Genomic DNA, 26,476 nt, shown 5'->3' on the forward strand with positions numbered 1-26,476 from the left:
GTAGGACAAAGAGATCTCTACTAATAACACAAATGGCATCAAGTTTCACATACACGATTCCCATAGGTCATCCTATACCCCTCCTGACCTAGCCATTCACTCTACTTGGCTCACTTCCAATCCCTTCCTCTGGCCCCTATTACCCAGCATCCTTTTCTCCTCCGTAGCTGGACACACCTGTTCCTTGCTTTGCCATGCGGTCTGAAATCCTTTGTCTGTGAACTCACCAGGATGAGACTGGCCTATCTCTACATTACAGTAACTAATATCTCTAAAGTAACTATTTTATATCACATTCGTCATTCCCTCCTTTTATCATTCCATGATAACCGAACTATCCAATCCATAGCCACGGTCCCTCATCTAAAAGGATCCGTCGCTGCATTTCCAATTCCTGGCGTAGCCCCCCCTCATCTGCTGCACCCTCATGGATTTTGACAGCCAGGATTTTAGGGGCGTTGATCTGTTCCAGTGCACCCCGCATTCTACCCATCACACATTTAAGGATGGCTAGGCCCACAAAGATGCAGCCGATAGCCACCACTAAATACATGGCCATATTTATCAACCAGTCCTTCCAACCTCCAAATCCCCAGTTACCTCAAGAGCCAGGATCCTGCATTCCGTCCAGGTGATCCCGTATGTATAAATTTAGTGATGTTAGCGGTCAAGTCCTGAACTCCCATGATACACTTGCCCTGTACTATGGTGCATACCCCACCCTCACGGGCCAGAAGATAGTCAAGAGCATACCGGTTCTGCATTGCAAACAACCGCAGCTGAGACAATTCCTTGGTTATTGCCCCGAGGGCTCCCAAGGTTTCATTTCCCAAGATGGTAAGGCCATAAATAAAATAATTCCTATCGCTGACAGCCAAGGAACCCCCCACACCTCCCAGTGTCAAGACGCTCAGAATCCTCCACCTGGCTGAGTGGCCCCGGTTGGGTGCGAGAACCTGAGGTTTTTTCCAGTTCTCGCAAAATTCAGCTGAGACTGCCCGGTGTGCTAACTGATTATGCAGCATCCACGCCGAAGGGCAGGGGACTGTGGTAGGGACTAGAGTCCCAATAGCAATTTGGCGGGGAAATGGGGGTGACAAAACATTGGTCGCTGTGCCATTAAATAAAAAGTAGTATCCTTGCTCCGTGTGCAGGCTAGCATCACAATCAGTATATCGGTTGCGTAAGGATCCCCCAGTAGCCCAGTTTATCCAGCTTTGAAACGCCCATTCGGGCCGCCTAGCAATGCGGAAAGCCCTAGTCCCAACAGTGGTATGAGAGACATTCGCCCAGCCACAAAAGAGCTGGAGGCCGGCGTTCAATGGAACGCAAGTGGTGTTGTAACAAACGCATTGGCCAGACGCCTGGGTGATATGACACCTCCTGTCCGTACAGGTGGGGAACAGACATGTTATATTCGTTTCCACCTCTACCAGCAAACAGCCGTATCCTTCACTGCTGAAACAATTCTCGTACGACCGGGAATGCATATTGCGAGTGAAGTGGCTAGGTATATACGCCCTCCACCGTTGCAGCCTATCATACTGTGAGTGGGAATTATCCCGAGGAAGGGGAAGGCAAATAGCCGTGGTGCTGAACCCGGATCGTAAGGAAGAGTGACTTGCTCGGGCGGTGGCTCGGAACGCTGACAAATAACCACCGTTTGGGGAGTTCCCCAAAGCGGTGAAACAGAAAATAACCTAGACACCGCTGCAGGGTTCGGGTAGCAGAAAACCCGTCTTGTGGCCATACAAGCGGTGGTAAATCTGGTAGAAGAGATTCATACTACCAGGGTTTTCCTCAGTTTGGCCTTTAACTAAATTAAGTGTATCTCCTAATAACCTACTGTGGTAGTATGTATTGGGGGTCATGTGGGATTGGAAGCCCTAATGTCATTGGCTGACAGATCCCGGGTCCTGGTTGGCCGTTGACCTCTAGCTCCGCCCTGAAGGCGGAGTATAAGAAGCCGGAGTCCTCCCCCGCAGGCCATTCTACTATCGAGCTGCGGGGGAACAGACACGCTTAATAAAGCCTCATCGACTTCACTCTATTCGTCTCACGGAGTCTTTGTGCGCTACAATTTATTAAGCGTGTCTGTTCCCCCGCAGCTCGATAGTAGAATTCGTCCATCGATTCTCCGGGACCTTGCCGTCTCGTCGCGAGCTGGTAGCGAGCGTAAATTTGGTTAACTGGGCGGACATAGAGACTTTTCAGTGCTGCGAACGCCGTCTGGAAATCCTACGTGTCTTCAATGAGGGAGAAAATCTCCGTGTTCACCCTCGAGTGCAGGACCTGTAGTTTTTGGTCTTCTGTGACCCGGCCGGTGGCCGTTCTGAGGTAGGCCTCGAAACAAGTCTGCCAGTGCTTGAAGGCTGCTGCCGCGTTCACTGCGTGGGGGCTGATCCTCAGGAATTCTGGAATGATCCTGAGCTCCATAGTCCTTTTTAGGCACGCTTAATAAATTGTAGCGCACAAAGACTCCGTGAGACGAATAGAGTGAAGTCGATGAGGCTTTATGGCAGAGGTCCTCGTGGAGGGTTTGGAGGCGGTTAATTTGTGCGTTGGCACATGTGCCGCGGGAGAGGGCATCGGACGGCTCGTTCAGCTTTCCGGGACGATACAAGATCTTAAGGTGGAGGATCGAGCTCTCCACCTTCAACTACGAGATTTTGTATCGTCCCGGAAAGCTGAACGAGCCGTCCGATGCCCTATCCAGCGGCACATGTGCCAACGCACAAATTAACCGCCTCCAAACCCTCCACGAGGACCTCTGCCACCCGGGGGTCACTCGGTTTTTCCACTTTATCAAGTCCCGCAATCTCCCATACTCTTTAGAGGAGGTCCGTACAGTCACAAGGGACTGCCACATCTGCGCGGAATGCAAACCGCATTTTTTCAGGCCGGATGGTGCGCACCTGATTAAGGCTTCCCGCCCCTTTGAACGCCTTAGTCTCGATTTCAAAGGGCCCCTCCCCTCCACCGACCGCAACACATACTTCCTTAATGTGGTGGACGAATACTCCCGCTTCCCATTCGCCATTCCCTGCTCTGACATGACCGCGGCCACAGTCATTAAAGCCCTGAACACCATCTTCACACTGTTCGGTTGCCCCGCATACGTCCACAGCGACAGGGGGTCCACTTTCATGAGTGACGAGCTGCGCCAGTTCCTGCTCAGCAAGGGCATAGCCTCAAGCAGGACGACCAGCTACAACCCCCGGGGGAACGGGCAAGTAGAGAGGGAGAACGGCACGGTCTGGAAGACCGTCCTACTGGCCCTACGGTCCAGGGACCTCCCAGTTTCACAGTGGCAGGAGGTCCTCCTCTCCACTCCATCCGGTCGCTATTATGTACGAGCACTAATCAAACGCCTCATGAGCGTCTCCTTGTTTTCCCTAGGAGGTCCTCCTCTGGAACGTCGCTGCCGACCTGGCTGGCGGCCCCAGGACCCATCTTGCTCCGAAAGCATGTGCGGGCACATAAGGCGGACCCGTTGGTCGAAAGGGTTCACCTCCTCCACGCGAACCCGCAGTACGCTTACGTGGAGTACCCCGACGGCCGACAGGACACGGTCTCCCTGCGGGATCTGGCGCCCGCCGGCAACACACACACCCCCCCGACACCATTCACCCAACCCGCCCCCTTCCTGCCACCGCCGCACCCCGCGACCGCCCCCTTCCCAGGAGGATCGGTTCCCCTCCCCTCAGGCCCGACCAAGAATAAAGCCCAAGCTGAAACCGTAAGGCTCCCGGAGACGACAACACCGGTACAAGCACCACCACCACCACCGGGGTCGAGGCAATCGACACGGACGACCAGACCGCCCGACCGGCTCGTGGCGTCGATCTAAATCAATATATGGACTTTTCACAAGAACATTTTGCTTTTCTCCCGATACCTTCTGTAAATAGTTGAAACAGGACAAAATTGTACAATACTGTATTGCCATGTGAATGTTTTCCTCCCAGGACCAGCCCTGTAAACCCTTACCACCATACGAAGCCGGGTTCATTTTTGACAAGGGGTGAATGTGGTAGTATGTATTGGGGGTCATGTGGGACTGGAAGCCCTAATGTCATTGGCTGACAGATCCCGGGTCCTGGTTGGCCGTTGACCTCTAGCTCCGCCCTGAAGGCGGAGTATAAGAAGCCGGAGTCCTCCCCCGCAGGCCATTCTACTATCGAGCTGCGGGGGAACAGACACGCTTAATAAAGCCTCATTGACTTCACTCTATTCGTCTCACGGAGTCTTTGTGCGCTACACCTACGTTCTAGCTTTACTTCCCTTCTCACACGCCCCGTCCTCTCTCTAGTCCCCCTCTCTCTCTCACAGCCTCTTCCTACGCTCTCCTGACAGCCTGATGTTACCTTGATCGCACCAATCTTAACACATCCAAAATCAAATTTACAAGTACTCCAAAAACATGGCAATGTCCATATAATGTTCCCTTCCCAACGCCGGGACCGGTGGAATTGCTTCATGAGTCCTGCATTCTCCTTAACTTTGACGACCTTCCATGAGTCGATACCATGTCCTCGTATATGGGGGCAGCGAAGAACATCACCTTTGCATAAATGAAATGTCCTTGTAGATTGGTTGGGGTTACAAATGTAGATAATATTCCCCTTTTCCATGTCCGTCGCCCATAACACTCCAAGCGAGGTGAGGCCGTAGATCACACAGGTGGTGCGTAGCCACCACATCATATTCCACACCTGTAAAATGGCACTAGAGAAGGGAGGCAGGTTAGTAACCGACCTTTGACAGTAGTGGAGATGGACCCAATTTACAGTGATGGAGGTGGACCCAAGCACTTCGCCCCTCCACTTTAACTGCTGTGGGGGTGGTAAGGAGAACTTGGAAGGGCCCGTCCCATCGCGGCTCCGACCCCTTCCTAGTCCAATTTTTGACCATGACATAACTGCCGGGCTGGACTGAAAATGAGCTAGGTACTGGGGGCGATGGCTGGTGAGCCGCGTGGACCTGGCCATGGAGCTCCTTGAGCACCTGCGTGAGGGCTAGAACATAGGTGGTCATCTCTTCAGTCATATGGTGAAACTGAACCAGTCTGGAAGCATGCAGGCCCCAGGGAGTTCTAAGAGGCCTGCCATAAAGAATCTCGGCAGGATAGAGCCGGGCCGGTCCCGCAGGTGTAACCCGCAGCTGGAAGAGGGCAACGGGGAGCAACTTAAGCCATGTCAGTCCCGTGTCTGCTCTTAATTTATCCAATTTAGTTTTGAGGGTCTGATTGTGTCTCTCAACCAACCCGGCCGCCTGCGGTCTGTAAGCACAGTGTAACTGCTGGCGTATGCCCAACTGGGAGCAAAACTCCTTGTTAATTTGTCCAATAAAATGAGGCCCATTATCAGAACTTAACTGAGCTGGTATACCGTATCGGGGAATGATTTCCCGCATCAAAACTTTAACCACAGTAGCAGCTTTATTATCGGTAGTCGGATACGCCTCGACCCATCTGCTGAACACATCCACAATTACCAAAACATATTTATAACATTGACACCTTTCCAACTGGGAAGCAGTAACTGTGCGGTAATGGTAACTTTGGGTAATTCATCACTCTGTGGTAATGGTCACTTGGGGAAACGGTCACTGTGTTGTAATGGCCACTCTGGGGAAACGGTCACTGTGTGGTAATGGTTACTCTGGGGAAATAGTCACTGTGTGGTAATGGTCACTCTGGGGAAAGTCACTGTGTGGTAATGGTCACTTGGGAAAATGTTCACTGTGTGGTAATGGTCACTCTGGGTAAACAGTCACTGTGTGATAATAGTCACTCTGGGAAGCAGTCACTGTGTGGTAATGGTCACTCTGGATAAACAGTCACTGTGTGGTAATGGTCACTCTGGGGAAACAGTCACTGTGTGGTAATGGTCACTCTGGGGAAAGTCACTGTGTGGTCAGGGTCACTCTGTGGAAACATCCACTGTGTGGTAATGGTCACTCTGGAGTAATGGTCACTCTGGCAAGCAGTCACTGGGTGGTAATGGTCACTCAGGGGAAACAGCCACTGTATGTTAATGGTCACTCTGGGGAAACAGCCACTGTGTGTGGTCATGATCACTCTGGGGAAACACTGACTGTGTGGTAATGGTCACTCTGGGGAAACAACCACTGTGTGCAATGGTCACTCGGGAAAATGTTCACTCTGGGAAGCAGTCACTGTGTGATAATGGTCACTCTGGGGAAACTGTCACCGTGTGGTAATGGTCACTCTGGGGAAACAGCCACTGTGTGGTCATGGTCACTCTGGGCAAACAGCCACTGTGTCGTAATGGTCACTCTAAGGAAACAGTCACTGTGTGGTAATGGCCACTCTGGTGAAATGGTCATTCTGGGAAGCAGTCACTGTGTGGTAATGGGTACTTTGGGGAAATCGTCACTGTGTGGTAATGGTCACTTGGTGAAATGGTCGCTGTGTGGTAATGGTCACTCTGGGGAAATGGTCACCCTCGGAAGCAGTCACTCTGTGGTAATGGTCACTCTGGGGAAACAACCACCGTGTGTGATGATCACTCTGGGGAAACAGCCACTGTGTTGTAATGGTCAGTCTGGGGTAATGGTCACTCTGGGGAAACAGCCACTGTGTTGTAATGGTCACTCTAGGGAAACAGTCACTGTGTGGTAATGGTACTCTGGGGAAACAGCCACTGTGTGGTAATGGTCACTCTGGGGAAACAGTCACTGTGTGGTAATGGTCACTGTGTGGTAATGGTCACTCTGGGGAAACTGTCATTGTGTGGTAATGGTCAGTCTGGGGAAAGTCACTGTGTGGTAATGGTCACTCTGGGGAAAGTCACTGTGTGGTCATGGTCACTCTGGGGCAATAGCCACTGTGTTGTAATGGTCACTCTGGGGAAATGGTCACTCTGGGAAGCAGTCACTGTGTTGTAATGGTCACTCTGGGGAAACAGTCACTGTGTGCTAATGGTCACTCTGGGGTAATGGTCACTATGGGGAAATGGTCACTGTGTGGTAATGGTCACTCTGGGGAAATGTTCACTCTGGGGAAATGTTCACTCTGGGAAGCAGTCACTGTGTGTTCATGGTCACTCTGGGGAAACAGTCACTGTGTGGTAATGGTCACTCTGGGGTAATGGTCACTCTGGGGAAATGGTCACTGTGTGGTAATGGTCACTCTGGGGAAATGTTCACTCTGGGGAAATGTTCACTCTGGGAAGCAGTCACTGTGTGTTAATGGTCACTCTGGGGAAATCAAAACTGTGTGGTAATGGTCACTCTGGGGAAATAATCACCGTGTGGGCACAGTCACTCTTGGGAAACAGGCGCAGTGTGGTAATGGTCACTTGGGGAAATGGTCACTGTATGGTAATGGTCACTCTGGGGAACAGCCACTGTGTGTTAATGGTCACTCTGTGGAAACAGCCACTGTGTGGTAATGGTCACTCTGGAGAAATGATCACTCTGGCAAGCAGTCACTGTGTGGTAATGGTCACTCTGGGGAAACAGCCACTGTGTGTTAATGGTCACTCTGGGGAAACAGCCACTGTGTGGTCATGGTCACTCTGGGGAAACACTGACTGTGTGGTAATGGTCCCTCTGGGGAAACAACCACTGTGTGCAATGGTCACTCTGGGAAAATGTTCACTCTGGGAAGCAGTCACTGTGTGTTAATGGTCACACTGGGGAAACTGTCACCGTGTGGTAATGGTCACTCTGGGGAAACAGCCACTGTGTGGTAATAGTCACTCTGTGGAAACAGCCACTGTGTGGTAATGGTCATTCTGGGGAAACAGTTACTGTATGGTTATGGTCACTCTGGGAAAATGTTCACTCTGGGAAGCAGTCACTGTGTGTTAATGGTCACTCTGGGGAAACTGTCACCGTGTTGTAATGGTCACTCTGGGGAACAGCCAGTGTGTGTTCATGGTCACTCTGGGGAAACAGCCACTGTGTGGAACTGTCACTCTGGGGAAACAACCACTGTGTGCAATGGTCACTCAGGTAAAATGGTCACTCTGGGAAGCAGTAACTGTTACTTTGGGTAATTCATCACTCTGTGGTATTGGTCACTTGGGGAAATGGTCACTGTGTTGTAATGGTCACTCTGGGGAAACAGTCACTGTGTGGTAACGGTCACTGTGGGGTAATGGTCACTCTGGGGAAATGGTCAGTGTGGTAATGGTCACTCTGGGGAAAGTCACTGTGTGGTCATGGTCACTCTGGGGCAATAGCCACTGTGTTGTAATGGTCACTCTGGGGAAATGGTCACTCTGGGAAGCAGTCACTGTGTTGTAATGGTCACTCTGGGGAAACAGTCACTGTGTGCTAATGGTCACTCTGGGGTAATGGTCACTATGGGGAAATGGTCACTGTGTGGTAATGGTCACTCTGGGGAAATGTTCACTCTGGGGAAATGTTCACTCTGGGAAGCAGTCACTGTGTGTTCATGGTCACTCTGGGGAAACAGTCACTGTGTGGTAATGGTCACTCTGGGGTAATGGTCACTCTGGGGAAATGGTCACTGTGTGATAATGGTCACTCTGGGGAAATGTTCACTCTGGGGAAATGTTCACTCTGGGAAGCAGTCACTGTGTGTTAATGGTCACTCTGGGGAAATCAAAACTGTGTGGTAATGGTCACTCTGGGGAAATAATCACCGTGTGGGCACAGTCACTCTTGGGAAACAGGCGCAGTGTGGTAATGGTCACTTGGGGAAATGGTCACTGTATGGTAATGGTCACTCTGGGGAACAGCCACTGTGTGTTAATGGTCACTCTGTGGAAACAGCCACTGTGTGGTAATGGTCACTCTGGAGAAATGATCACTCTGGCAAGCAGTCACTGTGTGGTAATGGTCACTCTGGGGAAACAGCCACTGTGTGTTAATGGTCACTCTGGGGAAACAGCCACTGTGTGGTCATGGTCACTCTGGGGAAACACTGACTGTGTGGTAATGGTCCCTCTGGGGAAACAACCACTGTGTGCAATGGTCACTCTGGGAAAATGTTCACTCTGGGAAGCAGTCACTGTGTGTTAATGGTCACACTGGGGAAACTGTCACCGTGTGGTAATGGTCACTCTGGGGAAACAGCCACTGTGTGGTAATAGTCACTCTGGGGAAACAGCCACTGTGTGGTAATGGTCATTCTGGGGAAACAGTTACTGTATGGTTATGGTCACTCTGGGAAGCAGTAACTGTTACTTTGGGTAATTCATCACTCTGTGGTATTGGTCACTTGGGGAAATGGTCACTGTGTTGTAATGGTCACTCTGGGGAAACAGTCACTGTGTGGTAACGGTCACTGTGGGGTAATGGTCACTCTGGGGAAATGGTCAGTGTGGTAATGGTCACTCTGGGGAAACAGCCACTGTGTGGTAATGGTCACTCTGGGGAAACAGGCACTGTGTACTAATGGTACTCAGCGGAAACTGTCAATGTGTGGTAATGGTCACTCTGGGGAAACAGCCACTGTGTGGTAAATGTCACTCTGGTGAAATTGATACTGTGTGGTATTGATCACTCTGGGGATGAAGTCAATGTGTGGTAATGGTCACTCTGCGGAAACAGTCACTCTATGTTAATGGTCACTTTGATTAAACAGCCACTGTGTGGTAAAGGTCACTCTGGGGAAACAGCCACTGTGTGGTAATGGTCACTCTGGGGAAACAGGCACTGTGTGGTAAATGTCACTCTGGTGAAATTGATACTGTGTGGTATTGATCACTCTGGGGAAACAGCCACTGTGTGGTAATGGTCACTCTGGGGAAACAGCCACTGTGTGGGCACAGTCACTCTGGGGAAACAGCCATTGAGTTGTAATGGTCACTCTGGTGAGACAGCCACTGTGCGGTAATGGTCACTCTGGGAAAATGGTCATTCTGGGAAGCAGTCACTGTGTGGTAATGGTCATTCTGGGGAAACAAACACTGTGTGGTAATGTTCACTCTGAGATAACAGCCACTGTGTGGTAATGATCACTCTGGGGAAACAGCCACTGTGTGGTAATGGTCACTCTGGGAAAATAGTCACTCTGTGGAATCAGTCACTGTGTGGTAATGGTCACTCTGGGCAAACAGTCAGTGTGTGATAATGTCATTCTGGGTAAACAGGCACTGTGTGATAATGGTCAATCTGGGGAAATTGTCACTGTGCGGTAATGGTCACTCTTGGGAAACAGCCACTGAGTGGTAATGGTCACTCTGAGGAAACGGGCACTGTGTAGTAATGGAACTCAGGGGAAACTGTCAATGTGTGGTAATGGTCATCTGGGGAAACGGTCACTGTATGTTAATGGTCACTTATGGGAAAATAGTGACTGTGGTAATGGTCACTCTGTGGAAACAATCACTGTGTTGTGATGATCACTTTGGGTAAACAGCCACTGTGTGGTAAATGTCACTCTGGTGAAATGGATACTATGTGGTAATGATCACTCTGGGGAAATGGTCACTGTGTGGGCACAGTTACTCTGGGGAAACAGCCACTGAGTGGTAATGGTCACTCTGGGAAGCAGTTATTCTGTGGTAATGGTCACTCTGGGGATACCACCACAGTGTGGTAATGGTCACTCTGGGTAAACAGCCACTGTGTGGTAAAGGTCACTCTGGGGTAATGGACACTGTGTGGTAATAGTCACTCTGGGTAAACAGCCACTGTGTGGTAAATGCCACTCTGGTGAAATGGATACTGTGTGGTATTGATCACTCTGGGGAACAGTCACTGTGTGGTAATGGTCACTCTGGGGAAACAGTCACTGTGTGGTAATGGTCACTCTACGGAAACAGTCAGTGTGTGGTAATGATCACTCTGGGGAAATGGTCACTGTGTGGGCACAGTCACTCTGGGGAAACAGCCACTGAGTGGTAATGGTCACTCTGGGAAGCAGTTATTCTGTGGTAATGGTCACTCTGGGAAAATGGTCATTCTGGGAAGCAGTCACTGTGTGGTAATGGTCATTCGGGGAAACAAACACTGTGTGGTAATGTTCACTCTGAGGTAACAGCCACTGTGTGGTAATGGTCACTCTGGGGAAACAGCCACTGTGTGGTCACGGTCACTTTGGGAAAATGGTCATTCGGGGAAGCAGTCACTGTGTGATAATGGTCACTCTGGGGAAACAGCCACTGTGTGGTAATGGTCACTTTGGGTAAACAGCCACTGTGTGGTAAAGGTCACTCTGGGGAAATGGACACTGTGTGGTATTGGTCACTCTGGGGATAAAGTCAATGTGTGGTAATGGACACTCTGGGGAAACAGTCACTGTGTGGTTATGGTCACTCTGGGGAAACAGTTACTTTGTGGTAATGGTCACTCTGAAGAAACAGTCACTGTGTAGTAATGGTCACTCTGGAGAAACAGTCACCGTGTGGTAATGGTCACTTTTGGGAAACAGCCATTGCGTGGTAATGGTCGCTCTGGGGAAACAGCCACTGTGTGGTAATGGTCACTCTGGAGAAATGATCACTCTGGCAAGCAGTCACTGTGTGGTAATGGTCACTCTGGGGAAACAGCCACTGTGTGTTAATGGTCACTCTGGGGAAACAGCCACTGTGTGGTCATGGTCACTCTGGGGAAACACTGACTGTGTGGTAATGGTCCCTCTGGGGAAACAACCACTGTGTGCAATGGTCACTCTGGGAAAATGTTCACTCTGGGAAGCAGTCACTGTGTGTTAATGGTCACACTGGGGAAACTGTCACCGTGTGGTAATGATCACTCTGGGGAAACAGCCACTGTGTGGTAATAGTCACTCTGGGGAAACAGCCACTGTGTGGTAATGGTCATTCTGGGGAAACAGTTACTGTATGGTTATGGTCACTCTGGGAAAATGTTCACTCTGGGAAGCAGTCACTGTGTGTTAATGGTCACTCTGGGGAAACTGTCACCATGTTGTAATGGTCACTCTGGGGAACAGCCAGTGTGTGTTCATGGTCACTCTGGGGAAACAGCCACTGTGTGGAACTGTCACTCTGGGGAAACAACCACTGTGTGCAATGGTCACTCAGGTAAAATGGTCACTCTGGGAAGCAGTAACTGTTACTTTGGGTAATTCATCACTCTGTGGTATTGGTCACTTGGGGAAATGGTCACTGTGTTGTAATGGTCACTCTGGGGAAACAGTCACTGTGTGGTAACGGTCACTGTGGGGTAATGGTCACTCTGGGGAAACGGTCAGTGTGGTAATGGTCACTCTGGGGAAACAGCCACTGTGTGGTAATGGTCACTCTGGGAAAACAGGCACTGTGTACTAATGGTACTCAGCGGAAACTGTCAATGTGTGGTAATGGTCACTCTGGGGAAACAGCCACTGTGTGGTAAATGTCACTCTGGTGAAATTGATACTGTGTGGAATTGATCACTCTGGGGATAAAGTCAATGTGTGGTAATGGTCACTCTGCGGAAACAGTCACTGTATGTTAATGGTCACTTTGATTAAACAGCCACTGTGTGGTAAAGGTCACTCTGGGGAAACAGCCACTGTGTGGTAATGGTCACTCTGGGGAAACAGGCACTGTGTGGTAAATGTCACTCTGGTGAAATTGATACTGTGTGGTATTGATCACTCTGGGGAAACAGCCACTGTGTGGTAATGGTCACTCTGGGGAAACAGCCACTGTGTGGGCACAGTCACTCTGGGGAAACAGCCATTGAGTTGTAATGGTCACTCTGGTGAGACAGCCACTGTGCGGTAATGGTCACTCTGGGAAAATGGTCATTCTGGGAAGCAGTCACTGTGTGGTAATGGTCATTCTGGGGAAACAAACACTGTGTGGTAATGTTCACTCTGAGATAACAGCCACTGTGTGGTAATGATCACTCTGGGGAAACAGCCACTGTGTGGTAATGGTCACTCTGGAAAATAGTCACTCTGTGGAATCAGTCACTGTGTGGTAATGGTCACTCTGGGCAAACAGTCAGTGTGTGATAATGTCATTCTGGGTAAACAGGCACTGTGTGATAATGGTCAATCTGGGGAAATTGTCACTGTGCGGTAATGGTCACTCTTGGGAAACAGCCACTGAGTGGTAATGGTCACTCTGGGGAAACGGGCACTGTGTAGTAATGGTACTCAGGGGAAACTGTCAATGTGTGGTAATGGTCATCTGGGGAAACGGTCACTGTATGTTAATGGTCACTTATGGGAAAATAGTGACTGTGGTAATGGTCACTCTGTGGAAACAATCACTGTGTTGTGATGATCACTTTGGGTAAACAGCCACTGTGTGGTAAATGTCACTCTGGTGAAATGGATACTATGTGGTAATGATCACTCTGGGGAAATGGTCACTGTGTGGGCACAGTTACTCTGGGGAAACAGCCACTGAGTGGTAATGGTCACTCTGGGAAGCAGTTATTCTGTGGTAATGGTCACTCTGGGGATACCACCACAGTGTGGTAATGGTCACTCTGGGTAAACAGCCACTGTGTGGTAAAGGTCACTCTGGGGTAATGGACACTGTGTGGTAATAGTCACTCTGGGTAAACAGCCACTGTGTGGTAAATGCCACTCTGGTGAAATGGATACTGTGTGGTATTGATCACTCTGGGGAACAGTCACTGTGTGGTAATGGTCACTCTGGGGAAACAGTCACTGTGTGGTAATGGTCACTCTACGGAAACAGTCAGTGTGTGGTAATGATCACTCTGGGGAAATGGTCACTGTGTGGGCACAGTCACTCTGGGGAAACAGCCACTGAGTGGTAATGGTCACTCTGGGAAGCAGTTATTCTGTGGTAATGGTCACTCTGGGAAAATGGTCATTCTGGGAAGCAGTCACTGTGTGGTAATGGTCATTCGGGGAAACAAACACTGTGTGGTAATGTTCACTCTGAGGTAACAGCCACTGTGTGGTAATGGTCACTCTGGGGAAACAGCCACTGTGTGGTAACGGTCACTTTGGGAAAATGGTCATTAGGGGAAGCAGTCACTGTGTGATAATGGTCACTCTGGGGAAACAGCCACTGTGTGGTAATGGTCACTCTAGGGCAATAGCCACTGTGTGCTAATTGTCATTCTGGGTAAACAGGCACTGTGTGATAATGGTCACTCTGGGAAGCAGTAATTCTGTGGTAATGGTCACTCTGGGGATACGGCCACAGTGTGGTAATGGTCACTCTGGGGAAAATGGTCATTCTGGGAAGCAGTCACTGTGTGGTAATGGTCATTCTGGGGAAACAAACAGTGTGTGGTAATGTTGACTCTGAGGTAACAGCCACTGCGTGGTAATGATCACTCTGGGAAAATGGTCACTCTGTGGAATCAGTCAGTGTGTGATAATGGTCACTCTGGGGAAACAGCCGCTGTGTGGTAATGGTCACTTTGGGTAAACAGCCACTGTGTGGTAAAGGTCACTCTGGGGAAATGGACACTGTGTGGTATTGGTCACTCTGGGGATAAAGTCAATGTGTGGTAATGGACACTCTGGGGAAACAGTCACTGTGTGGTTATGGTCACTCTGGGGAAAGTTACTTTGTGGTAATGGTCACTCTGAAGAAACAGTCACTGTGTAGTAATGGTCACTCTGGAGAAACATTCACCGTGTGGTAATGGTCACTTTTGGGAAACAGCCATTGCGTGGTAATGGTCGCTCTGGGGAAGCAGGCACTGTGTGGTAATGGTCACTCGGGAGAAACAGTCACCGTGTGATAATGGTCACTTTTCGGAAACAGCCATTGTGTGGTAATGGTCGCTCTGGGGAAACAGCAACTGCGTGGTAATGATCACTTTGAGTAAACAGCCACTGTGTGGTAATGGTCACTCTGGGGAAACACTCACTGTGTGGTAATGGTCACTCTGGGGATACTGTCACTGTGTGGTAATGGTCACTCTGGGGAAACAGCCACTGTGTGGTAATGGTCACTCTGGGGAAACAGCCACTGTGTGGTAACGGTCACTCTGGGAAAATGGTCATTAGGGGAAGCAGTCACTGTGTGATAATGGTCACTCTGGGGAAACAGCCACTGTGTGGTAATGGTCACTCTAGGGCAATAGCCACTGTGTGCTAATTGTCATTCTGGGTAAACAGGCACTGTGTGATAATGGTCACTCTGGGAAGCTGTAATTCTGTGGTAATGGTCACTCTGGGGATACGGCCACAGTGTGGTAATGGTCACTCTGGGGAAAATGGTCATTCTGGGAAGCAGTCACTGTGTGGTAATGGTCATTCTGGGGAAACAAACAGTGTGTGGTAATGTTGACTCTGAGGTAACAGCCACTGCGTGGTAATGATCACTCTGGGAAAATGGTCACTCTGTGGAATCAGTCAGTGTGTGATAATGGTCACTCTGGGGAAACAGCCGCTGTGTGGTAATGGTCACTTTGGGTAAACAGCCACTGTGTGGTAAAGGTCACTCTGGGGAAATGGACACTGTGTGGTATTGGTCACTCTGGGGATGAAGTCAATGTGTGGTAATGGACACTCTGGGGAAACAGTCACTGTGTGGTTATGGTCACTCTGGGGAAACAGTTACTTTGTGGTAATGGTCACTCTGAGGAAACAGCCATTGTGTGGTAATGGTCGCTCTGGGGAAACAGCAACTGCGTGGTAATGATCACTTTGAGTAAACAGCCACTGTGTGGTAATGGTCACTCTGGGGAAACACTCACTGTGTGGTAATGGTCACTCTGGGGAAACTGTCACTGTGTGGTAATGGTCACTCTGGGGAAACAGCCACTGTGTGGTAATGGTCACTCTGGGGAAACAGCCACTGTGTGGTAACGGTCACTCTGGGAAAATGGTCATTAGGGGAAGCAGTCACTGTGTGATAATGGTCACTCTGGGGAAACAGCCACTGTGTGGTAATGGTCACTCTAGGGCAATAGCCACTGTGTGCTAATTGTCATTCTGGGTAAACAGGCACTGTGTGATAATGGTCACTCTGGGAAGCTGTAATTCTGTGGTAATGGTCACTCTGGGGATACGGCCACAGTGTGGTAATGGTCACTCTGGGGAAAATGGTCATTCTGGGAAGCAGTCACTGTGTGGCAATGGTCATTCTGGGGAAACAAACAGTGTGTGGTAATGTTGACTCTGAGGTAACAGCCACTGCGTGGTAATGATCACTCTGGGAAAATGGTCACTCTGTGGAATCAGTCAGTGTGTGATAATGGTCACTCTGGGGAAACAGCCGCTGTGTGGTAATGGTCACTTTGGGTAAACAGCCACTGTGTGGTAAAGGTCACTCTGGGGAAATGGACACTGTGTGGTATTGGTCACTCTGGGGATAAAGTCAATGTGTGGTAATGGACACTCTGGGGAAACAGTCACTGTGTGGTTATGGTCACTCTGGGGAAACAGTTACTTTGTGGTAATGGTCACTCTGAAGAAACAGTCACTGTGTAGTAATGGTCACTCTGGAGAAACAGTCACCGTGTGGTAATGGTCACTTTTGGGAAACAGCCATTGCGTGGTAATGGTCGCTCTGGGGAAACAGGCACTGTGTGGTAATGGTCACTCGGGAGAAACAGTCACCGTGTGGTAATGGTCACTTTTCGGAAACAGCCATTGTGTGGTAATGGTCGCTCTGGGGAAACAGCAACTGCGTGGTAATGGTCACTCTGGGGAAACTGTCACTGTGTGGTAATGGTCACTCTGGGGAAACAGTCACTATGTTATTGGTCACTCTGGGGAAACAGTCACTGTCTGATAATGGTCACTCTGGGGAAACAGTCACTGTGTGGCAATGGTCACTCTGGGGAAACAGTCACTGTGTGGTAATGGTCACTCTGGGGAAACAGTCACTGCGTGGTAATGGTCACTCTGGGGAAACAGTCACTGTGTGGTAATGGTCACTCTGGGGAAACAGTCACTGTGTGGTAATGTTCACTCTGGGGAAACAGTCACTGTGTGGTAATGGTCACTCTGGGGAAACAGTCACTGCGTGGTAATGGTCACTCTGGTGAAACAGTCACTGTGTGGTAATGGTCACTCTGCGAAAATGCTCACTGTGTGGTAATGGTCATCCTGGGGAAACAGTCACTGTGTGGTAATGGTCACCCTGGGGAAATGGTTACGGTGTAGTACTGGCCACAATGGGGAAACAGTTACTGTGTGGTAATGGTCCCTCTGGGGAAGCAGTCACTGTGTGTTAATGGTCATTTTGTGGAAAAAGCCACTGTGTGGTAGTGGTCACTCTGGGGAAACAGTCACTGTGTGTTAATGGTCACTCTGGTGAAATTGTCACTCTGTGGTAATGGTCACTCGGGGGAAATGGTCACTGTGTGGGCACAGTCACTCTTGGGAAATACCCGCAGTGTGGTAATGGTCACTCTGGGGAAATGGTCACCCTGGGAAGCAGTCACTCTGTGGTAAGAGACACTTGGGGAAATGGTCACTGTGTGGTAATGGTCACTCTGGGGAAATGGCCACTCTATGGTAATGGTCACTCTGGGGAACAGCCACTGTGTAATAATGGTCACTCTGGAGAAATGGTCACTCTGGCAAGCAGTCACTGTGTGGTAATGGTCACTCTGGGGAAACATCCACTGTGTGTTAATGGTCACTCTGGGGAAACAGCCACTGTGTAGTAATGGCCACTCTGGGGAAAGAACCACTGTGTGTAATGGTCACTCTGGGAAAATGTTCACTCTGGGAAGCAGTCACTGCGTGGTAATTGTCACTCTAGGGAAACAGTCACTGTGTTGTAATGGTACTCTGGGGAAACAGCCACTGTGAGTTAATGGTCACTCTGGGGAAACAGCCACTGTGTGGAAATGCTCACTCTGGGGAAACAGCCACTGTGTGGTAATGGTCACTCTGGGGAAACAGTCACCATGTGGTAATGGTCACTCTGGGGGAACAGCCACTGTGTGGTAATGGTCACACTGGGGAAATGGTCATTCTGGGAAGCAGTCACTGTGTGGTAATGGTTACTTTGGGGAAATGGTCATTGTGTGGTAATGGTCACTCTGTGGAAAGTCAGTGTGGTAATGGTCACTCTGGGGAAAGTCACTGTGTGGTCATGGTCATTCTGGGCAAACAGCCACTGTGTTGTAATGGTCACTCTGGGGAAATGGTCACTGTGTGGTAATGGTCACTCTGGGGGTAATGGTCACTCTGGGGAAATGGTCACTGTGTGGTAATGGTCACTCTGGGAAAATGTTCACTCTGGGAAGCAGTCACTGTGTGTTAATGGTCACTCTGGGGAAATGGTCACTGTGTGGTAATGGTACTCTGGGGAAACAGCCACTGTGTGGTAATGGTCAGTCTGGGGAAACAGCCACTGTGTGGTAATGGTCACTCTGGGGAAACAGCCACTGTGTGGTAATGGTCACTCTGGGGAAACAGTCATTGTGTGGCAATGGTCACTGTGTGGTAATGGTCACTCTGGGAAAACGGTCATTGTGTGGTAATGGTCACTCTGGGGAAAGTCACTGTGTGGTAATGGTCACTCTGGGGAAAGTCACTGTGTGGTCATGGTGACTCTGGGGAAACAGCCACTGTGTTGTAATGGTCACTCTGGGGAAATGGTCAGTGTGGTAATGGTCACTCTGGGGTAATGGTCACTCTGGGGAAATGGTCACTGTCTGGTAATGGTCACTCTGGGGAAATGGTCACCCTCGGAAGCAGTCACTCTGTGGTAATGGTCACTTGGGGAAATGGTCACTGTGTGGTAATGGTCACTCGAGGGAAACGGTCAGTGTATGGTAATGGTCACTCTGGGGAACAGCCACTGTGTGTTAATGGTCACTCTGGGGAAACAGCCACTGTGTGGTAATGGTCACTCTGGGAAAATGGTTACTGTGTGGTAATGGTCACTCTGGGGCAATGGTCACTGTGTGGTAATGGTCACTCTGGGGAAACAGTCACTGTGTGGTAATGGTCACTCTGGGGAAACAGTCACTGTGTGGTAATGGTCACTCTGGGGAAACAGTCACTGTGTGGTAAAGGTCACTCTGGTGAAACAGTCACTGTGTGGTAATGGTCACTCTGGGAAAATGGTTACTGTGTGGTAATGGTCACTCTGGGGCAATGGTCACTGTGTGGTAATGGTCACTCTGGGAAAATGCTCACTGTGTGGTAATGGTCACTCTGGGGAAACAGTCACTGTGTGGTAATGGTCACCCTGGGGAAATGGTTACGGTGTAGTACTGGCCACAATGGGGAAACAGTCACTGTGTGGTAATGGTCCCTCTGGGGAAGCAGTCACTGTGTGTTAATGGTCATTTTGTGGAAAAAGCCACTGTGTGGTAGTGGTCACTCTGGGGAAACAGTCACTGTGTGTTAATGGTCACTCTGGTGAAATTGTCACTCTGTGGTAATGGTCACTTGGGGGAAATGGTCACTGTGTGGGCACAGTCACTCTTGGGAAATACCCGCAGTGTGGTAATGGTCACTCTGGGGAAATGGTCACCCTGGGAAGCAGTCACTCTGTGGTAAGAGACACTTGGGGAAATGGTCACTGAGTGGTAATGGTAACTCTGGGGAAATGGCCACTGTATGGTAATGGTCACTCTGGGGAACAGCCACTGTGTAATAATGGTCACTCTGGAGAAATGGTCACTCTGGCAAGCAGTCACTGTGTGGTAATGGTCACTCTGGGGAAACATCCACTGTGTGTTAATGGTCACTCTGGGGAAACAGCCACTGTGTAGTAATGGCCACTCTGGGGAAAGAACCACTGTGTGTAATGGTCACTCTGGGAAAATGTTCACTCTGGGAAGCAGTCACTGCGTGGTAATGGTCACTCTAGGGAAACAGTCACTGTGTTGTAATGGTACTCTGGGGAAACAGCCACTGTGAGTTAATGGTCACTCTGGGGAAACAGCCACTGTTGGAAATGGTCACTCTGGGGAAACAGCCACTGTGTGGTAATGGTCACTCTGGGGAAACAGTCACCATGTGGTAATGGTCACTCTGGGGGAACAGCCACTGTGTGGAAATGGTCACACTGGGGAAATGGTCATTCTGGGAAGCAGTCACTGTGTGGTAATGGTTACTTTGGGGAAATGGTCACTGTGTGGTAATGGTCACTCTGGGGTAATGGTCACTCTGGGGAAATGGTCACTGTGTGGTAATGGTCACTCTGGGGAAATGGACACTGTGTGGTAACGGTCACTCTGGGGAAATGGTCACTGTATGGTAATGGTCACTCTGGGGAACAGCCACTGTGTGGTAATGGTCACTCTGGGGAACCAGCCACTGTGTGTTAATGGTCACTCTGGGGAAACAGCCACTGTGTGGTAATAGTCACTCTGTGGAAACAACCACTGTGTGTAATGATCACTCTGGTGAAACAGCCACTGTGTTGTAATGGTCACTCCAGGGTAATGGTCACTCTGTGAAGCAGTCACTGCGTGGTAATGGTACTCTGCGGAAACAGCCACTGTGTGGTAATGGTTAGTCTGGGGAAACAGCCACTGTGTGATAATGGTCACTCTGCAGAAACAGCCACTGTGCGGTAATGGTCACTCTGGGTAAACAGTCACTGTGTGGCAATAGTCACTGTTTGGTAATGGTCACTCTGGGAAATGGTCATTGTGTGGTAATGGTCACTCTGTGGAAAGTCTCTGTGTGGTAATGGTCACTCTGGGGAAAGTCACTGTGTGGTCATGGTCATTCTGGGCAAACAGCCACTGTGTTGTAATGGTCACTCTGGGGAAATGGTCACTGTGTGGTAATGGTCACACTGGGGTAATGGTCACTCTGGGGAAATGGTCACTGTGTGGTAATGGTCACTCTGGGAAAATGTTCACTCTGGGAAGCAGTCACTGTGTGTTAATGGTCACTCTGGGGAAATGGTCACTGTGTGGTAATGGTACTCTGGGGAAACAGCCACTGTGTGGTAATGGTCAGTCTGGGGAAACAGCCACTGTGTGGTAATGGTCACTCTGGGGAAACAGCCACTGTGTGGTAATGGTCACTCTGGGGAAACAGTCATTGTGTGGCAATGGTCACTGTGTGGTAATGGTCACTCTGGGAAAACGGTCATTGTGTGGTAATGGTCACTCTGGGGAAAGTCACTGTGTGGTATTGGTCACTCTGGGGAAAGTCACTGTGTGGTCATGGTGACTCTGGGGAAACAGCCACTGTGTGGTAATGGTCACTCTGGGGAAACAGTCATTGTGTGGCAATGGTCACTGTGTGGTAATGGTCACTCTGGGGAAATGGTCACTGTGTGGTAATGGTCACTCTGGGGTAATGGTCACTCTGGGGAAATAATCACCGTGTGGGCACAGTCACTCTTGGGAAACAGCCGCAGTGTGGTAATGGTCAATTGGGGAAATGGTCACTGTATGGTAATGGTCACTCTGGGGAACAGCCACTGTGTGTTAATGGTCACTCTGTGGAAACAGCCACTGTGTGGTAATGGTCTCTCTGGAGAATTGGTCACTCTGGCAAGCAGTCACTGTGCTGTAATGGTCACTCTGGGGAAACAGCCACTGTGTGTTAATGGTCACTCTGGGGAAACAGCCACTGTGTGGTCATGGTCACTCTGGGGAAACAATCACTGTGTGCAATGGTCACTCTGGGAAAATGTTCACTCTGTGAAGCAGTCACTGTGTGTTAATGGTCACTCTGGGGAAACTGTCACCGTGAGGTAATGGTCACTCTGGGGAAACAACCACTGTATGGTAATAGTCACTCTGGTGAAACAGCCACTGTGTGGTAATGGTCACTCTGGGGAAACAGTTACTGTATGGTAATGGTCACTCTGGGAAAATGTTCACTCTGGGAAGCAGTCACTGTGTGTTAATGGTCACTCTGGGGAATCGAAACTGTGTGGTAATGGTCACTTGGGGAAATGGTCACTGTGTGGTAATGGTCACTCTGGGGAAATAATCACCGTGTGGGCACAGTCACTCTTGGGTAATAGCCGCAGTGTGGTAATGGTCACTTGGGGAAATGGTCACTGTATGGTAATGGTCACTCTGGGGAGCAGCCACTGTGTGTTAATGGTCACTCTGTGGAAACAGCCACTGTGTTGTAATGGTCACTCTGGAGAAATGGTCACTCTGGCAAGCAGTCACTGTGTGTTAATGGTCACTCTGGGGAAACTGTCACCGTGTGGTAATGGTCACTCTGGGGAAACAGCCGCTGTGTGGTAATAGTCACTCTGGGGAAACAGCCACTGTGTTGTAATAGTCACTCTGGTGAAACAGCCACTGTGTGGTAATGGTCACTCTGGGGAAACAGTTACTGTATGGTAATGGTCACTCTGGGAAAATGTTCACTCTGGGAAGCAGTCACTGTGTGTTAATGGTCACTCTGGGGAATCGAAACTGTGTGGTAATGGTCACTTGGGGAAATGGTCACTGTGTGGTAATGGTTACTCTGGGGAACAGCCACTGTGTGTTAATGGTCACTCTGTGGAAACAGCCACTGTGTTGTAATGGTCACTCTGGAGAAATGGTCACTCTGGTGATGGGAAATGTTCAGAATGGAGTACAGTCACAAGTGGAGTACCACAAGGATCTGTTCTGGGGCCGTTGCTGTTTGTCATTTTTATTAATGACCTAGAGGAAGGTGCAGAAGGGTGGGTGAGTAAATTTGCAGATGATACTAAAGTCGGTGGTGTTGTCGATAGTGTGGAAGGATGTAGCAGATTACAGAGGGATATAGATAAGCTGCAGAGCTGGGCCGAGAGGTGGCAAATGGAGTTTAATGTAGAGAAGTGTGAGGTGATTCACTTTGGAAGGAATAACAGGAATGCGGAATATTTGGCTAATGGTAAAGTTCTTGAAAGTGTGGATGAGCAGAGGGATCTAGGTGTCCATGTACATAGATCCCTGAAAGTTGCCACCCAGGTTGATAGGGTTGTGAAGAAGGCCTATGGAGTGTTGGCCTTTATTGGTAGAGGGATTGAGTTCCGGAGTCGGGAGGTCATGTTGCAGCTGTACAGAACTCTGGTACGGCCGCATTTGGAGTATTGCGTACAGTTCTGGTCACCGCATTATAGGAAGGACGTGGAGGCTTTGGAGCGGGTGCAGAGGAGATTTACCAGGATGTTGCCTGGTATGGAGGGAAAATCTTATGAGGAAAGGCTGATGGACTTGAGGTTGTTTTCGTTGGAGAGAAGAAGGTTAAGAGGAGACTTAATAGAGGCATACAAAATGATCAGGGGGTTGGATAGGGTGGACAGTGAGAGCCTTCTCCCGCGGATGGATATGGCTGGCACGAGGGGACATAACTTTAAACTGAGGGGTAATAGATATAGGACAGAGGTCAGAGGTAGGTTCTTTACGCAAAGAGTAGTGAGGCCGTGGAATGCCCTACCTGCTACAGTGGTGAACTCGCCAACATTGAGGGCATTTAAAAGTTTATTGGATAAACATATGGATGATAATGGCATAGTGTAGGTTGGATGGCTTTTGTTTCGGTGCAACATCGTGGGCCGAAGGGCCTGTACTGCGCTGTATTGTTCTATGTTCTATGTTCTATGAAACAGTCACTGTGTGGTTATAGTCACTCTGGGGAAACAGCCACTTTGTGGTAATAGTCACTCTGGGGAAACAGGCACTGTGTGGTAATGGTCACTCTGGGGAAACAGTCACTATGTGGTAATGGTCACTCTGGGGAAACAGTTACTGTATGGTAATGGTCACTCAGGTAAAATGGTTACTCTGGGAAGCAGTCACTGTGTGGTAATAGTTACTTTGGGTAATTCGTCACTCTGTGGTAATGGTCACTTGGGGAAATGGTCACTGTGTGGTAATGGTCACTCTGGGGAAACAGTTACTGTATGGTAATGGTCACTCTGGGAAAATGCTCACTCTGGGAAGCAGTCACTGTGTGTTAATGGTCACTCTGGGGAAACTGTCACCGTGTGGTAATGGTCACTTTGGGGAAACTACCACTGTGTTGTAATGGTCACTCTGGGGAAACAGTCACTTTGTGGTAATGGTCACTCTGGGGAAATGGTCATTCTGGGAAGTAGTCACTGTGTGTTAATGGCCACTCTGGGGAAACAGCCACTGTGTAGTAATGGCCACTCTGGTGAAAGAACCACTGTGTGCAATGGTCACTCTGGGAAAATGTTCACTCTGGGAAGCAGTCACTGCGTGGTAATGGTCACTCTAGGGAAACAGTCACTGTGTTGTAATGGTACTCTGGGGAAACAGCCACTGTGTGGTAATGGTCTCTCTGGGGAAACAGCCACTGTGTGGAAATGGTCACTCTGGGGAAACAGCCACTGTGTGGTAATGGTCACTCTGGGAAAACAGTCACCGTGTGGTAATGGTCACTCTGGGGGAACAGCCACTGTGTGGTAATGGTCACACTGGGGAAATGGTCATTCTGGGAAGCAGTCACTGTGTGGTAATGGTTACTTTGGGGAAATCGTCACTGTGTGGTAATGGTCACTTGGGGAAATCGTCACTGTGTGGTAATTGTCACTCTTGGGAAATAATCACTGTGTGGGCACCGTCACTCTTGGGAAACAGCCACTGTGTTGTAATGGTCAATCTGAGGAAATGGTCACTGTGTGGTAATGGTCACTCTAGGGTAATGGTCACTCTGGGGAAATGGTCACTGTGTGGTAATGGTCACTGTGTGGTAATGGTCACTCTGGGGAAATGGACACTGTGTGGTAATGGTCACTCTGGGGAACAGCCACTGTGTGGTAATTTTCACTCTGGGGAAACAGCCACTGTGTGTTAATGGTCACTCTGGGGAAACAGCCACTGTGTGGTAATGGTCACTCTGGGGAAACAACCACTGTGTGTAATGATCACTCTGGGGAAACAGCCACTGTGTTGTAATGGTCACTCTGGGGTAATGGTCACTCTGGGAAGCAGTCACTGCGTGGTAATGGTCACACTAGGGAAACAGTCACTGTGTGGTAATGGTACTCTGGGGAAATGGTCACCCTCGGAAGCAGTCACTCTGTGGTAATGGTCACTTGGGGAAATGGTCACTGTGTGGTAATGGTCACTCGGGGGTAACGGTCACTGTATGGTAATGGTCACTCTGGGGAACAGCCACTGTGTGTTAATGGTCACTCTGGGGAAACAGCCACTGTGTGGTAATGGTCACTCTGGGGAAACAACCACTGTGTGGTAATAGTCACTCTGGGGAAACAGCCACTTTGTGGTAATAGTCACTCTGGGGAAACAGGCACTGTGTGGTAATGGTCACTCTGGGGAAACAATCACTATGTGGTAATGGTCACTCTGGGGAAACAGTTACTGTATGGTAATGGTCACTCAGGTAAAATGGTCACTCTGGGAAGCAGTCACTGTGTGGTAATAGTTACTTTGGGTAATTCGTCACTCTATGGTAATGGTCACTCGGGGGAAATGGTCACTGTGTGGGCACAGTCACTCTTGGGAAATACCCGCAGTGTGGTAATGGTCACTCTGGGGAAATGGTCACCCTGGGAAGCAGTCACTCTGTGGTAAGAGACACTTGGGGAAATGGTCACTGTGTGGTAATGGTCACTCTGGGGAAATGGCCACTCTATGGTAATGGTCACTCTGGGGAACAGCCACTGTGTAATAATGGTCACTCTGGAGAAATGGTCACTCTGGCAAGCAGTCACTGTGTGGTAATGGTCACTCTGGGGAAACATCCACTGTGTGTTAATGGTCACTCTGGGGAAACAGCCACTGTGTAGTAATGGCCACTCTGGGGAAAGAACCACTGTGTGTAATGGTCACTCTGGGAAAATGTTCACTCTGGGAAGCAGTCACTGCGTGGTAATTGTCACTCTAGGGAAACAGTCACTGTGTTGTAATGGTACTCTGGGGAAACAGCCACTGTGAGTTAATGGTCACTCTGGGGAAACAGCCACTGTGTGGAAATGCTCACTCTGGGGAAACAGCCACTGTGTGGTAATGGTCACTCTGGGGAAACAGTCACCATGTGGTAATGGTCACTCTGGGGGAACAGCCACTGTGTGGTAATGGTCACACTGGGGAAATGGTCATTCTGGGAAGCAGTCACTGTGTGGTAATGGTTACTTTGGGGAAATGGTCATTGTGTGGTAATGGTCACTCTGTGGAAAGTCAGTGTGGTAATGGTCACTCTGGGGAAAGTCACTGTGTGGTCATGGTCATTCTGGGCAAACAGCCACTGTGTTGTAATGGTCACTCTGGGGAAATGGTCACTGTGTGGTAATGGTCACTCTGGGGGTAATGGTCACTCTGGGGAAATGGTCACTGTGTGGTAATGGTCACTCTGGGAAAATGTTCACTCTGGGAAGCAGTCACTGTGTGTTAATGGTCACTCTGGGGAAATGGTCACTGTGTGGTAATGGTACTCTGGGGAAACAGCCACTGTGTGGTAATGGTCAGTCTGGGGAAACAGCCACTGTGTGGTAATGGTCACTCTGGGGAAACAGCCACTGTGTGGTAATGGTCACTCTGGGGAAACAGTCATTGTGTGGCAATGGTCACTGTGTGGTAATGGTCACTCTGGGAAAACGGTCATTGTGTGGTAATGGTCACTCTGGGGAAAGTCACTGTGTGGTAATGGTCACTCTGGGGAAAGTCACTGTGTGGTCATGGTGACTCTGGGGAAACAGCCACTGTGTTGTAATGGTCACTCTGGGGAAAT

At 49.6% G+C, this 26,476-nt stretch overlaps 1 long non-coding RNA gene across 2 annotated transcripts in view; it reads right to left on the reverse strand.

The window, feature by feature from the left end:
* LOC140393999 (uncharacterized) overlaps nt 1-26,476 on the reverse strand; it is a 120,591-nt gene that overhangs the window by 75,518 nt on the left and 18,597 nt on the right. The gene's annotated exons all lie outside the window — the stretch shown is intronic.

This window comes from Scyliorhinus torazame, chromosome 17 (genome assembly GCF_047496885.1).
Source record: "Scyliorhinus torazame isolate Kashiwa2021f chromosome 17, sScyTor2.1, whole genome shotgun sequence".
Lineage (NCBI taxonomy): Eukaryota > Metazoa > Chordata > Chondrichthyes > Carcharhiniformes > Scyliorhinidae > Scyliorhinus > Scyliorhinus torazame.